Raw genomic sequence first — 12,498 nt, 5'->3', positions numbered from 1 at the left:
TGAATTGGTCGAAACTGGGCTGGTTAGAGGCTCCCTCCACCATGAATTGGTCCAAACTGGGTTTTTTAGAGGCTCCCTCCACCATGAATTGGTCCAAACTGGGGTTTTTAGAGGCTCCCTCCACCATGAATTTGCCCAAACTGGGCTGTTTAGAGGCTCCCTCCACCATGAATTGGTCCAAATTGGGGTTTTTAGAGGCTCCCTCCACCATGAATTTGCCCAAACTGGGCTGGTTAGAGGCTCCCTCCACCATGAATTGGTCCAAACTGGGCTGGTTAGAGGCTCCCTCCACCATGAATTGGTCCAAATTGGGGTTTTTAGAGGCTCCCTCCACCATGAATTGGTCCAAACTGGGGTTTTTAGAGGCTCCCTCCACCATGAATTGGTCCAAACTGGGGTTTTTAGAGGCTCCCTCCACCATGAATTGGTCCAAACTGGGGTTTTTAGAGGCTCCCTCCACCATGAATTGGTCCAAATTGGGGTTTTTAGAGGCTCCCTCCACCATGAATTGGTCCAAACTGGGGTTTTTAGAGGCTCCCTCCACCATGAATTTGCCCAAACTGGGCTGTTTAGAGGCTCCCTCCAGCATGAATTGGTCCAAACTGGGGTTTTTAGAGGCTCCCTCCACCATGAATTGGTCCAAACTGGGGTTTTTAGAGGCTCCCTCCACCATGAATTGGTCCAAACTGGGCTGGTTAGAGGCTCCCTCCACCATGAATTTGCCCAAACTGGGCTGTTTAGAGGCTCCCTCCACCATGAATTGGTCCAAACTGGGCTGGTTAGAGGCTCCCTCCACCATGAATTGGTCCAAACTGGGTTTTTTAGAGGCTCCCTCCACCATGAATTGGTCCAAACTGGGGTTTTTAGAGGCTCCCTCCACCATGAATTGGTCCAAACTGGGGTTTTTAGAGGCTCCCTCCACCATGAATTGGTCCAAACTGGGGTTTTTAGAGGCTCCCTCCACCATGAATTTGCCCAAACTGGGCTGTTTGGAGGCTCCCTCCACCATGAATTGGTCCAAACTGGGTTTTTTAGAGGCTCCCTCCACCATGAATTGGTCCAAACTGGGGTTTTTAGAGGCTCCCTCCACCATGAATTGGTCCAAACTGGGGTTTTTAGAGGCTCCCTCCACCAAGAATTTGCCCAAACTGGGCTGTTTAGAGGCTCCCTCCACCATGAATTGGTCCAAATTGGGGTTTTTAGAGGCTCCCTCCACCATGAATTTGCCCAAACTGGGCTGGTTAGAGGCTCCCTCCACCATGAATTGGTCCAAACTGGGCTGGCTAGAGGCTCCCTCCACCATGAATTGGTCCAAATTGGGGTTTTTAGAGGCTCCCTCCACCATGAATTGGTCCAAACCGGGCTGTTTAGAGGCTCCCTCCACCATGAATTGGTGCAAACTGGGGTTTTTAGAGGCTCCCTCCACCATGAATTTGCCCAAACTGGGCTGTTTAGAGGCTCCCTCCACCATGAATTGGTCCAAATTGGGGTTTTTAGAGGCTCCCTCCACCATGAATTTGCCCAAACTGGGCTGGTTAGAGGCTCCCTCCACCATGAATTGGTCCAAACTGGGCTGGTTAGAGGCTCCCTCCACCATGAATTGGTCCAAATTGGGGTTTTTAGAGGCTCCCTCCACCATGAATTGGTCCAAACTGGGCTGTTTAGAGGCTCCCTCCACCATGAATTGGTCCAAACTGGGGTTTTTAGAGGCTCCCTCCACCATGAATTGGTCCAAACTGGGCTGGTTAGAGGCTCCCTCCACCATGAATTGGTCCAAACTGGGTTTTTTAGAGGCTCCCTCCACCATGAATTGGTCCAAACTGGGGTTTTTAGAGGCTCCCTCCACCATGAATTTGCCCAAACTGGGCTGTTTAGAGGCTCCCTCCACCATGAATTGGTCCAAATTGGGGTTTTTAGAGGCTCCCTCCACCATGAATTTGCCCAAACTGGGCTGGTTAGAGGCTCCCTCCACCATGAATTGGTCCAAACTGGGCTGGTTAGAGGCTCCCTCCACCATGAATTGGTCCAAATTGGGGTTTTTAGAGGCTCCCTCCATCATGAATTGGTCCAAACTGTGCTGTTTAGAGGCTCCCTCCACCATGAATTGGTCCAAACTGGGGTTTTTAGAGGCTCCCTCCACCATGAATTGGTCCAAACTGGGCTGGTTAGAGGCTCCCTCCACCATGAATTGGTCCAAATTGGGGTTTTTAGAGGCTCCCTCCACCATGAATTGGTCCAAACTGGGGTTTTTAGAGGCTCCCTCCACCATGAATTTGCCCAAACTGGGCTGTTTAGAGGCTCCCTCCAGCATGAATTGGTCCAAACTGGGGTTTTTAGAGGCTCCCTCCACCATGAATTGGTCCAAACTGGGGTTTTTAGAGGCTCCCTCCACCATGAATTGGTCCAAACTGGGGTTTTTAGAGGCTCCCTCCACCATGAATTGGTCCAAACTGGGCTGGTTAGAGGCTCCCTCCACCATGAATTTGCCCAAACTGGGCTGTTTAGAGGCTCCCTCCACCATGAATTGGTCCAAACTGGGTTTTTTAGAGGCTCCCTCCACCATGAATTGGTCCAAACTGGGGTTTTTAGAGGCTCCCTCCACCATGAATTGGTCCAAACTGGGGTTTTTAGAGGCTCCCTCCACCATGAATTGGTCCAAACTGGGGTTTTTAGAGGCTCCCTCCACCATGAATTTGCCCAAACTGGGCTGTTTAGAGGCTCCCTCCACCATGAATTGGTCCAAACTGGGTTTTTTAGAGGCTCCCTCCACCATGAATTGGTCCAAACTGGGTTTTTTAGAGGCTCCCTCCACCATGAATTGGTCCAAACTGGGGTTTTTAGAGGCTCCCTCCACCATGAATTTGCCCAAACTGGGCTGTTTAGAGGCTCCCTCCACCATGAATTGGTCCAAATTGGGGTTTTTAGAGGCTCCCTCCACCATGAATTTGCCCAAACTGGGCTGGTTAGAGGCTCCCTCCACCATGAATTGGTCCAAACTGGGCTGGTTAGAGGCTCCCTCCACCATGAATTGGTCCAAATTGGGGTTTTTAGAGGCTCCCTCCACCATGAATTGGTCCAAACTGGGCTGTTTAGAGGCTCCCTCCACCATGAATTGGTCCAAACTGGGGTTTTTAGAGGCTCCCTCCACCATGAATTGGTCCAAACTGGGCTGGTTAGAGGCTCCCTCCACCATGAATTGGTCCAAACTGGGTTTTTTAGAGGCTCCCTCCACCATGAATTGGTCCAAACTGGGGTTTTTAAAGGCTCCCTCCACCATGAATTTGCCCAAACTGGGCTGTTTAGAGGCTCCCTCCACCATGAATTGGTCCAAATTGGGGTTTTTAGAGGCTCCCTCCACCATGAATTTGCCCAAACTGGGCTGGTTAGAGGCTCCCTCCACCATGAATTGGTCCAAACTGGGCTGGTTAGAGGCTCCCTCCACCATGAATTGGTCCAAATTGGGGTTTTAGAGGCTCCCTCCACCATGAATTGGTCCAAACTGGGCTGTTTAGAGGCTCCCTCCACCATGAATTGGTCCAAACTGGGGTTTTTAGAGGCTCCCTCCACCATGAATTGGTCCAAACTGGGCTGGTTAGAGGCTCCCTCCACCTTGAATTGGTCCAAACTGGGTTTTTTAGAGGCTCCCTCCACCATGAATTGGTCCAAACTGGGGTTTTTAGAGGCTCCCTCCACCATGAATTGGTCCAAACTGGGGTTTTTAGAGGCTCCCTCCACCATGAATTGGTCCAAACTGGGCTGTTTAGAGGCTCCCTCCACCATGAATTTGCCCAAACTGGGCTGTTTAGAGGCTCCCTCCACCATGAATTGGTCCAAACTGGGTTTTTTAGAGGCTCCCTCCACCATGAATTGGTCCAAACTGGGTTTTTTAGAGGCTCCCTCCACCATGAATTGGTCCAAACTGGGGTTTTTAGAGGCTCCCTCCACCATGAATTTGCCCAAACTGGGCTGTTTAGAGGCTCCCTCCACCATGAATTGGTCCAAATTGGGGTTTTTAGAGGCTCCCTCCACCATGAATTGGTCCAAACTGGGGTTTTTAGAGGCTCCCTCCACCATGAATTTGCCCAAACTGGGCTGTTTAGAGGCTCCCTCCAGCATGAATTGGTCCAAATTGGGGTTTTTAGAGGCTCCCTCCACCATGAATTGGTCCAAACTGGGGTTTTTAGAGGCTCCCTCCACCATGAATTGGTCCAAACTGGGGTTTTTAGAGGCTCCCTCCACCATGAATTGGTCCAAACTGGGCTGGTTAGAGGCTCCCTCCACCATGAATTTGCCCAAACTGGGCTGTTTAGAGGCTCCCTCCACCATGAATTGGTCCAAACGGGGGTTTTTAGAGGCTCCCTCCACCATGAATTGGTCCAAACGGGGGGTTTTAGAGGCTCCCTCCACCATGAATTTGCCCAAACTGGGCTGGTTAGAGGCTCCCTCCACCATGAATTTGCCCAAACTGGGCTGTTTAGAGGCTCCCTCCACCATGAATTGGTCCAAACTGGGCTGTTTAGAGGCTCCCTCCACCATGAATTGGTCCAAACTGGGGTTTTTAGAGGCTCCCTCCACCATGAATTGGTCCAAACTGGGGTTTTTAGAGGCTCCCTCCACCATGAATTTGCCCAAACTCTGCTGGTTAGAGGCTCAATCCACCCTGATTTTCAAAACAAATGTTGGTGCCAACCTCAACTTACTACAAGGGCCAAATTCACTGCTGGTGACAAGCTCTCCTCACTGCAAGTGCCAAATACACATGTTTCAAGGTGTTTTCCTACTGTCAGAGAGGTGGTATTGAGTGTGTAAAGTGTGTAGTTGTTAGGCTGTGATGTTGGGGTAATAGAGGGTCTTTGGTGTGTTAGATGCCCCCAGACATGCTTCCCCTGCTGTCCCAGTGTCATTCCAGAGGTGTTGGCATCATTTCCTGGGGTGTCATAGTGGACTTGGTGACCCTCCAGACACGGATTTGGGTTTCCCCCTTAACGAGTATATGTTCCCCATAGACTATAATGGGTTCGAAACCCATTCGAACACACGAACAGTGAGCGGCTGTTCGATTCGAATTTCGAACCTCGAACATTTTAGTGTTCGCTCATCTCTAGTCAGGATAAGTTGATCTGTGCCAGCGTAAACATTGGATACAAATCCTACATGGAGAACTTCTCTCTGCCACTTTCAGTATGAAAACAGCGGACACCCCGTGGACCCCATAATAGGGTAACTGCAGTTTTAGCGGTCATGCTTTTCATTGATCTATCTATCTATCTATCTATCTATCTATCTATCTATCTATCTATCTATCTACAGTGTTGGCCAAAAGTATTGGCACCCCTGCAATTCTGTCAGATAATACTCATTTTCTTCCAGAAAATGATTGCAATCACAAATTCTTTGGTATTTTCTTCATTTAATTTGTTTTTAATGGAAAACCACAAAAAGAATTGTCAAAAAGCCAAATTGGATATAATTCCACAGCAAACATAAAAAGGGGTGGACAAAAGTATTGGCACTGTTTGAAAAATCATGTGATGCTTCTCTAATTTGTGTAATTAACAGCACCTGTTACTTACCTGAGGCATCTAACAGGTGGTGGCAATAACTAAATCACACTTGCAGCCAGTTGAAATGGATTGAAGTTGACTCAACCTCTGTCCTGTGTCCTTGTGTGTACCACATTGAGCATAGAGAAATTTTGTTTTTTTTCATTGCAAGCAAAATAAATGAAGATATTACCAAAGAGTTTGTGCTTGCAATCATTTTCTGGAAGACACCGAGTATTATCTGACAGAATTGCAGGGGTGCCAATACTTTTGGCCAACACTCTATCTATCTATCTATCTATCTATCTATCTATCTATCTCCTATCTATCTATCTATCTATCTATCTCCTATCTATCTATCTATCTATCTATCTATCTATCTATAATCTATCTATCTATCTATCTATCTATCTATCTATCTATCTATCTATAATCTATCTATCTATCTATCATCTATCTATCTATCTATCTATCTATCTATAATCTATCTATCTATCTATCATCTATCTATCTATCTATCTATCTATCTATCTATAATCTATCTATCTATCTATCTATCTATCTCCTATCTATCTATCTATCTATCATCTATCTATCTATCTATCTATCTATCTATCTATAATCTATCTATCTATCATCTATCTATCTATCTCTCTATCTATCTCCTATCTATCTCTTATCTATCTATCTATTTGTCTATCTATCTCTTCGGACCCATCTCTGGTTCCCCTGGTGCCTGTGCAGATGTTCGGTGATGCCGGCTTTCTGGGAGTTTCGATACCCTGTATTTTTTACTACTTGGTAGTTTTCATACTGAGGATTTTTACTATATCCCATAAATGTGTTTCCTACATAACATGCCGGGCAGTCAGGGGTCTGCGACCTGGAAAATACATATCCCCCAGGGGAAGTACAGCTGCCTCGCAACAAGAAACACCATAGAAGTAAGATTTTGCTATAAATAACACCCATGGGACTCGCTTTTCAATTCCAAAACCTGGTTGACTTCTTCTATAGAAGAAATACCGATGTAGCAGAGCTGTATTTGTCATATGTTTCCTTTGTGCATTGTGATAGCTGAATAACAACTCTTTCTGATAAGATATTGTGAGGTCAATCTCTGCTGCCCCTTGAATGAACATTTGACTTAGTACGGACCAGCTTACTTGGTACCTTACAGATATTGATACCCATTGGTCTGCTTTAGAAGATCCCTGTCCCTTGACATTAAACTGATCATCATTGTCCACTTCGATCAACTGCAATCTGTAGGGTATCTAACAGTAAATTCAGTTTACCTGCAGCGCCACCCCAGGAGAAACTAGGTATTACATAGTGTCCATTCAAATCAATGAGTTTCCTGGTCCTCCAGAGAGAGTTGCTTTTTGTAACCTCTCTCCTCCTGAACTTAGGACCCTCATTTATTAACCCAGAATTCCCTAATAGGGTCTACTAAACTGGATGACCCCAATAGGTTGATTGTAAGTTCAATATCTTATAGTTTCTGCATCCTCCTCTGTACATAGTATGTATTGTATGTCCATTTCTATAATAGGTTAGCGCTATACATGTCTGATGTTGATGGTGCCATCGCCAGAAGATAATTATGTTAGACTACTACTAGCAACCTCTGCCAAACACAGAACGTGCCATACATTGCTTATCTGCGCCCACTGAACAACAAAACATTGACTGAAAAACTGAATTGTACGACCTGGCAAACTCATCATCTTCCCTTACGTGCCAGGTTTCATCCTTCTTCTCCAGGAAGCATGCTCCTTCTATAAGCCAAGGCACAATCAAGCTCTTGTACACATTCTTGATGGCCAAAGTCAAGACCTCAACCACTGAAAGTCTTGTAGGGAACCTGGATATTGTCATCAAACACTATGAGGCTATAGTCCTCCAGGAACTAGGGGGCTCTTGTCTATGGCAAGATGTCCAAGTTCTTGAGGGCTCTTCAAGGGCATCCACGAACCTGTTATGGCTTTAGAGATTAACTTAGTCATATTTTAGGTTAAGTATCTGTAGAAAGCCAGCAGACTCTTCTAAATTTTCTCATTCTTAAATAAGACAAGCCAATTAGACAGGAATAAAAGTATTTAATGTCTTGTAGGCCTTGTCGTGGTCCTTCAATTTACCAAAGACCTTGAGGATCAAGTCCTCCATGAATGTTCTATGTGGTCTGTCTGTTTCTAGAGGGCTGTTGTCTATGGCAGGTTGTCCAAATTATCAAGGGTTCTTCAACGTATTTCTTATGGTTTTAGAGATTGGCTTGGTCACATTTTAGGCTTGGTGTTAGTAGCGTGGTAGCAAATCCTTCTAACCTTTCTCATTTATAAACGAGACAAAGCATGTAGATGAGAACAGAACAAGTGAACGTTTTGAAGGCAACCTGGACATGGTCTTTAAGTTCACCAAACACCTTGAGTATCGAGTCCTCCAGGAATATATGTGATCTCTCTATTTCTAGGGGGCAGTTCCCTATGGATGTCTCAGGTCTTGAGGGTTCTTGAGGGGCATCTATGTCCCTCTAATGGTTTTAGAGATTTGTTTGGTCACATTCTAGACTTGGTACCTGCTGAGCACCAGCAAATCCTTCTAAATGGGAACAGAAGAAGGAATGAGAGGGAAGTATCAATGGAGACTATGATGCCTACTCACCTTGATGTGGCTTAGATCATATGGGTGGGGAGACAAGTTATGTTGTAAAAACTAACCTTCCACCTACTAAATGACCTGCAGATCCACGGCACATCTGTATTCACATCGGAAGTCTTCAGCAAATCGTCTTGTAAAAATCATCTAGGCAAATCGTGATTTCAGAACGTTTTTGGTCCACATACTACTCTGGCACTAGTGCCCTCAATTGTCTATGCCAGCCCTTGGTACATCTACTGATAGGTCAATGGGTAACACCTGGAGGGCCATAAGAGCAGAAATGTATAGTAAATTCCACTTTCGAGAAGTGACTAATTGAAGACTTTCCATGTTATCCCCCCTTACCTCTAGAAAGGTGCGACCATATCAGGCCGGGTTTGCACAAACACCAGATTAAGTTCTATTGTTTGTACAGAGCACAAAGCCATGAAATATATTCTCAGGTGTCTGGGATAAGGATGGGCGAGAAAACATCCTAAGGTTGTAATTCTTGGCATGAGCAATGTATACAGAAATCTTCTGCCATACGTCAGGTATTACAGCAGGTTTGATGGACTGGAAGAAACCTCTGAAAGAATGTCCAATGAACCCGTAAAATGTTCCAGGGCCGTGTTTTATTGTCGGAGCTCCTGTTTCCATTAGCAGTGAAAGTATCCGAGGTTCTATATACTCATCAAGTATCCTTTATCATGATGACAAAGTAGCTCAGGGACCACCTCAGTCAGAACTGTAATGGAGGTTATACGGACTGTACCCCAACTTGTCTAAGGTAGATAGATATAAAGTAAACAGATAAATAGATAATAGATAGATAGATAGATAGATAGATAGATAGATAGATAGATAGATAGATAGGAACTTAGAGCAGCGCTGTGTAGTAACTCTTTATGAGTTTGGATAGAATCCTCAGGATCAGACTACATAATCCCATGTAAATGAATAAAAATAGGCAGCATTCCAAAAAGTTTGTTAAAAAACAGATGGCTTCATTCCAAAAAACATCTTGGTCTTAGCAACAACAGTGGCTTGGGTTATTGGCTTTTTTTTTTTTTTTTTTGTTGGTTCTTGGTGGTTATTTGTTGTAACCCAGCTTGTCCATGACAGATAGACAGAATGATGCTTATGAGATAGATAGATAGATAGATAGATAGATAGATAGATAGATAGATTCATAAATATTCAGATAGATATGAAAGCTCATGTCTATTTATCTCAGATCTATCTTGGACAAGTTGGGTTACAAGAAATATAGCCACCACTACAGTTCTGACTGGCGTCACGGGGAGAATTAAAGTTAAATTCTGCAGAAGGGAATATCTATCTATCTAGATATACAAATAGATAGATAGATAGATAGATAGATAGATAGATAGATAGATAGTAGATATGGGATACGTGAGATAGGTATTAGATAGATAAATAGATTCTATAGTAGATTAAACTTCTCTACAAAGATATCATTGTTTTTCATTATGCAAATTAGTTATTTGGAGAAATGGCAGCTCCCTTGTTGATCTAAAAAGCTAATTTGCACATTAATAAAAGCAGCAATATCTCAGCAACAGTGGCAGTGATTCACAAAGAGAAAACAAAGTTTGATTAAGGTGACAGTAACCTATCTATCTGCAGGGCTGGGGTGATATGCTGGTTCTGGTGACACTAACCTATCTACCTGCAGGGCTGGGGTGATATACTGGTCTGGTGACACTAACCTATCTATCTGCAGGGCTGGGGTGATATGCTGGTCTGGTGACACTAACCTATCTATCTGCAGGGCTGGGGTGATATGCTGGTTCTGGTGACACTAACCTATCTATCTGCAGGGCTGGGGTGATATGCTGGTTCTGGTGACAGTAACCTATCTATCTGCAGGGCTGGGGTGATATGCTGGTTCTGGTGACAGTAACCTATCTATCTGCAGGGCTGGGGTGATATGCTGGATCTGGTGACACTAACCTATCTATCTGCAGGGCTGGGGTGATATGCTGGTTCTGGTGACAGTAACCTATCTATCTGCAGGGCTGGGGTGATATGCTGGATCTGGTGACACTAACCTATCTATCTGCAGGGCTGGGGTGATATGCTGGTCTGGTGACACTAACCTATCTATCTGCAGGGCTGGGGTGATATGCTGGTTCTGGTGACACTAACCTATCTATCTGCAGGGCTGGGGTGATATGCTGGGTCTGGTGACAGTAACCTATCTATCTGCAGGGCTGGGGTGATATGCTGGTTCTGGTGACAGTAACCTATCTATCTGCAGGGCTGGGGTGATATGCTGGTTCTGGTGACAGTAACCTATCTATCTGCAGGGCTGGGGTGATATGATGGTTCTGGTGACAGTAACCTATCTATCTGCAGGGCTGGGGTGATATGCTGCTTCTGGTCTCAGACTGTAAGAACCATGTGTGTTGGACCTACCATACAATGACACTATAATAATAGCACGATAGCTCTAAGTGAAATAACTATAAAGCATTAGGTACCACATCAGCTCTGCTACATCTCATAGTGTTGTGTTAGATAGTCCACGTCTTTTCCATTGCACTTTCCTCGTGAACGGTTAATACATGATTCGATCTGTGTTAAGTAACTAAATACCCGAGTAGTTTCCATTCCCCTCCGCCTCATTTACATGAGTAAAGGTCAAATTCCTACATAAAGAAAAATTTAAGGTACGGAAAGAGAACGAACAAATTGTAGATCAGTCACTTCCGTGAGCGCCTGAATGGTCACCTTGGACCTTATATCTTTACACTCTCTCTGTTATATTATATTATATTGTATATTAGGAATATTTATTCATAGAATTTTCCCAACATTTTACTAACGTTGCGAATAAAGTTGATATTTTGGAATTTTTGAAATTTTGTTGCGCTGGTCATTTTTGTATAAGTGACGACAAGACCATAGAAATGCTGGGTGATGCCCCCTGGAGATTTGGTAATGGCTTGCATACTGGCACATATACGTTTTTTGTTAATAAAGTTAAATCTGAAGCCACAGTTCATAGAAATTTTAATAACTTGAGAAAAACTAGTGTATGATTTCACGCGGGACTATATAGTCGGAAGACTATGGTGGCCGGTGTGAAAATTGTCATAATTCAGGGTGTAAAGAGGATATAAAAATACTAAATATTTTATCGGATTATTTCTTCCTTCCTAATCCAGTGTATATCAGGTCCCATTCATGGTGGATTAAAGGGGCTCTCAGGAATTACAGCAAACTCAAAGACACCTGGGGAGGATGTAAAGTATCCAAAAAAGGTGTCATACTCTCCAATCCCCATCACTCCGTTGTACAGTCCTAGTCCCTTTTTTCCCTCTTGAACTTGTAGAGCTGGGAGCAGAGAGGGTCACATGACCACTTAGACCTCAATGAACACTGGTGATGGACCGGTGACATCACTCGCTTACATCACCAGTCCTTACCAGCTGGTCTCAGTGGTCGTGTGAGCCTCTCTGCTTCCAGTCTGTTGAGTCCCGACACAAGAGGGAACGGAGACCAATACTGTACAATGGAGTACCAGTGATAGGTGAGTATGAACTTTTTTTCTGTTTTATACCCACCCTGGCCAACCCTGCTATATTTGCTACAATTCCTGGACAACCCCTTAACCCTGTCTAAGCCTCTCACCTCTGCCAGATCAGTCCTTTCTGCGCCAAGCTGACGAGATGCAAGTACATCGAAACAGCTGTCCTTGGCTGAGAAGACTGTATCTGGTATAATCCCAACATCATTGCAAACAAAGGCCTCTGAGAAGGTCGGCATGATGTTAAAGGGAGCGCCCTCTATAGGCTTGCTTGACTGAGACTCTGTCTTCCTAATTACATCATGGAAGACAGACTTGCACATTCTCAGTCAGCGCCCTTTATTGCTGTGGATACTTGAGGCACTGGCATCCTAATTACATCATAGAAGTCAGATTTGCATATTCTTCCCATGTTCCTTTGCAGTGGAGCGCTCATGGCTTAATAAGACTCCACACACCTATATGGTGGTTCTCTGTCTACGGAGTGATGATATCCCCTTAACCTTGGACAACCCCTTTAAGGCAAAAATGTTTTAAACCCCAGCTCAGACAGGGTTAAAAACAAAAACAGCAGCAGTACTTATGTCACCGATCCCCTGCCGCTCCTGTTCCAACCCCAACCGGGTCCCCGTTGCTTCCTGGTCCCATCTCAATGCACCAATGCCCGGGACTACCTGGCCGACGCTGGTAACAGTTGTGGTCAGTGATTGGCTAAGGAGGTATTTTCTGTCGTCAGTACCAACGGGGACACACTAAGTG

This window comes from Leptodactylus fuscus, chromosome 2 (genome assembly GCF_031893055.1).
Source record: "Leptodactylus fuscus isolate aLepFus1 chromosome 2, aLepFus1.hap2, whole genome shotgun sequence".
Taxonomy (NCBI): domain Eukaryota; kingdom Metazoa; phylum Chordata; class Amphibia; order Anura; family Leptodactylidae; genus Leptodactylus; species Leptodactylus fuscus.
The sequence above is the reverse complement of the archived record's forward strand: the minus strand, read 5'-3'. Positions refer to the sequence as shown.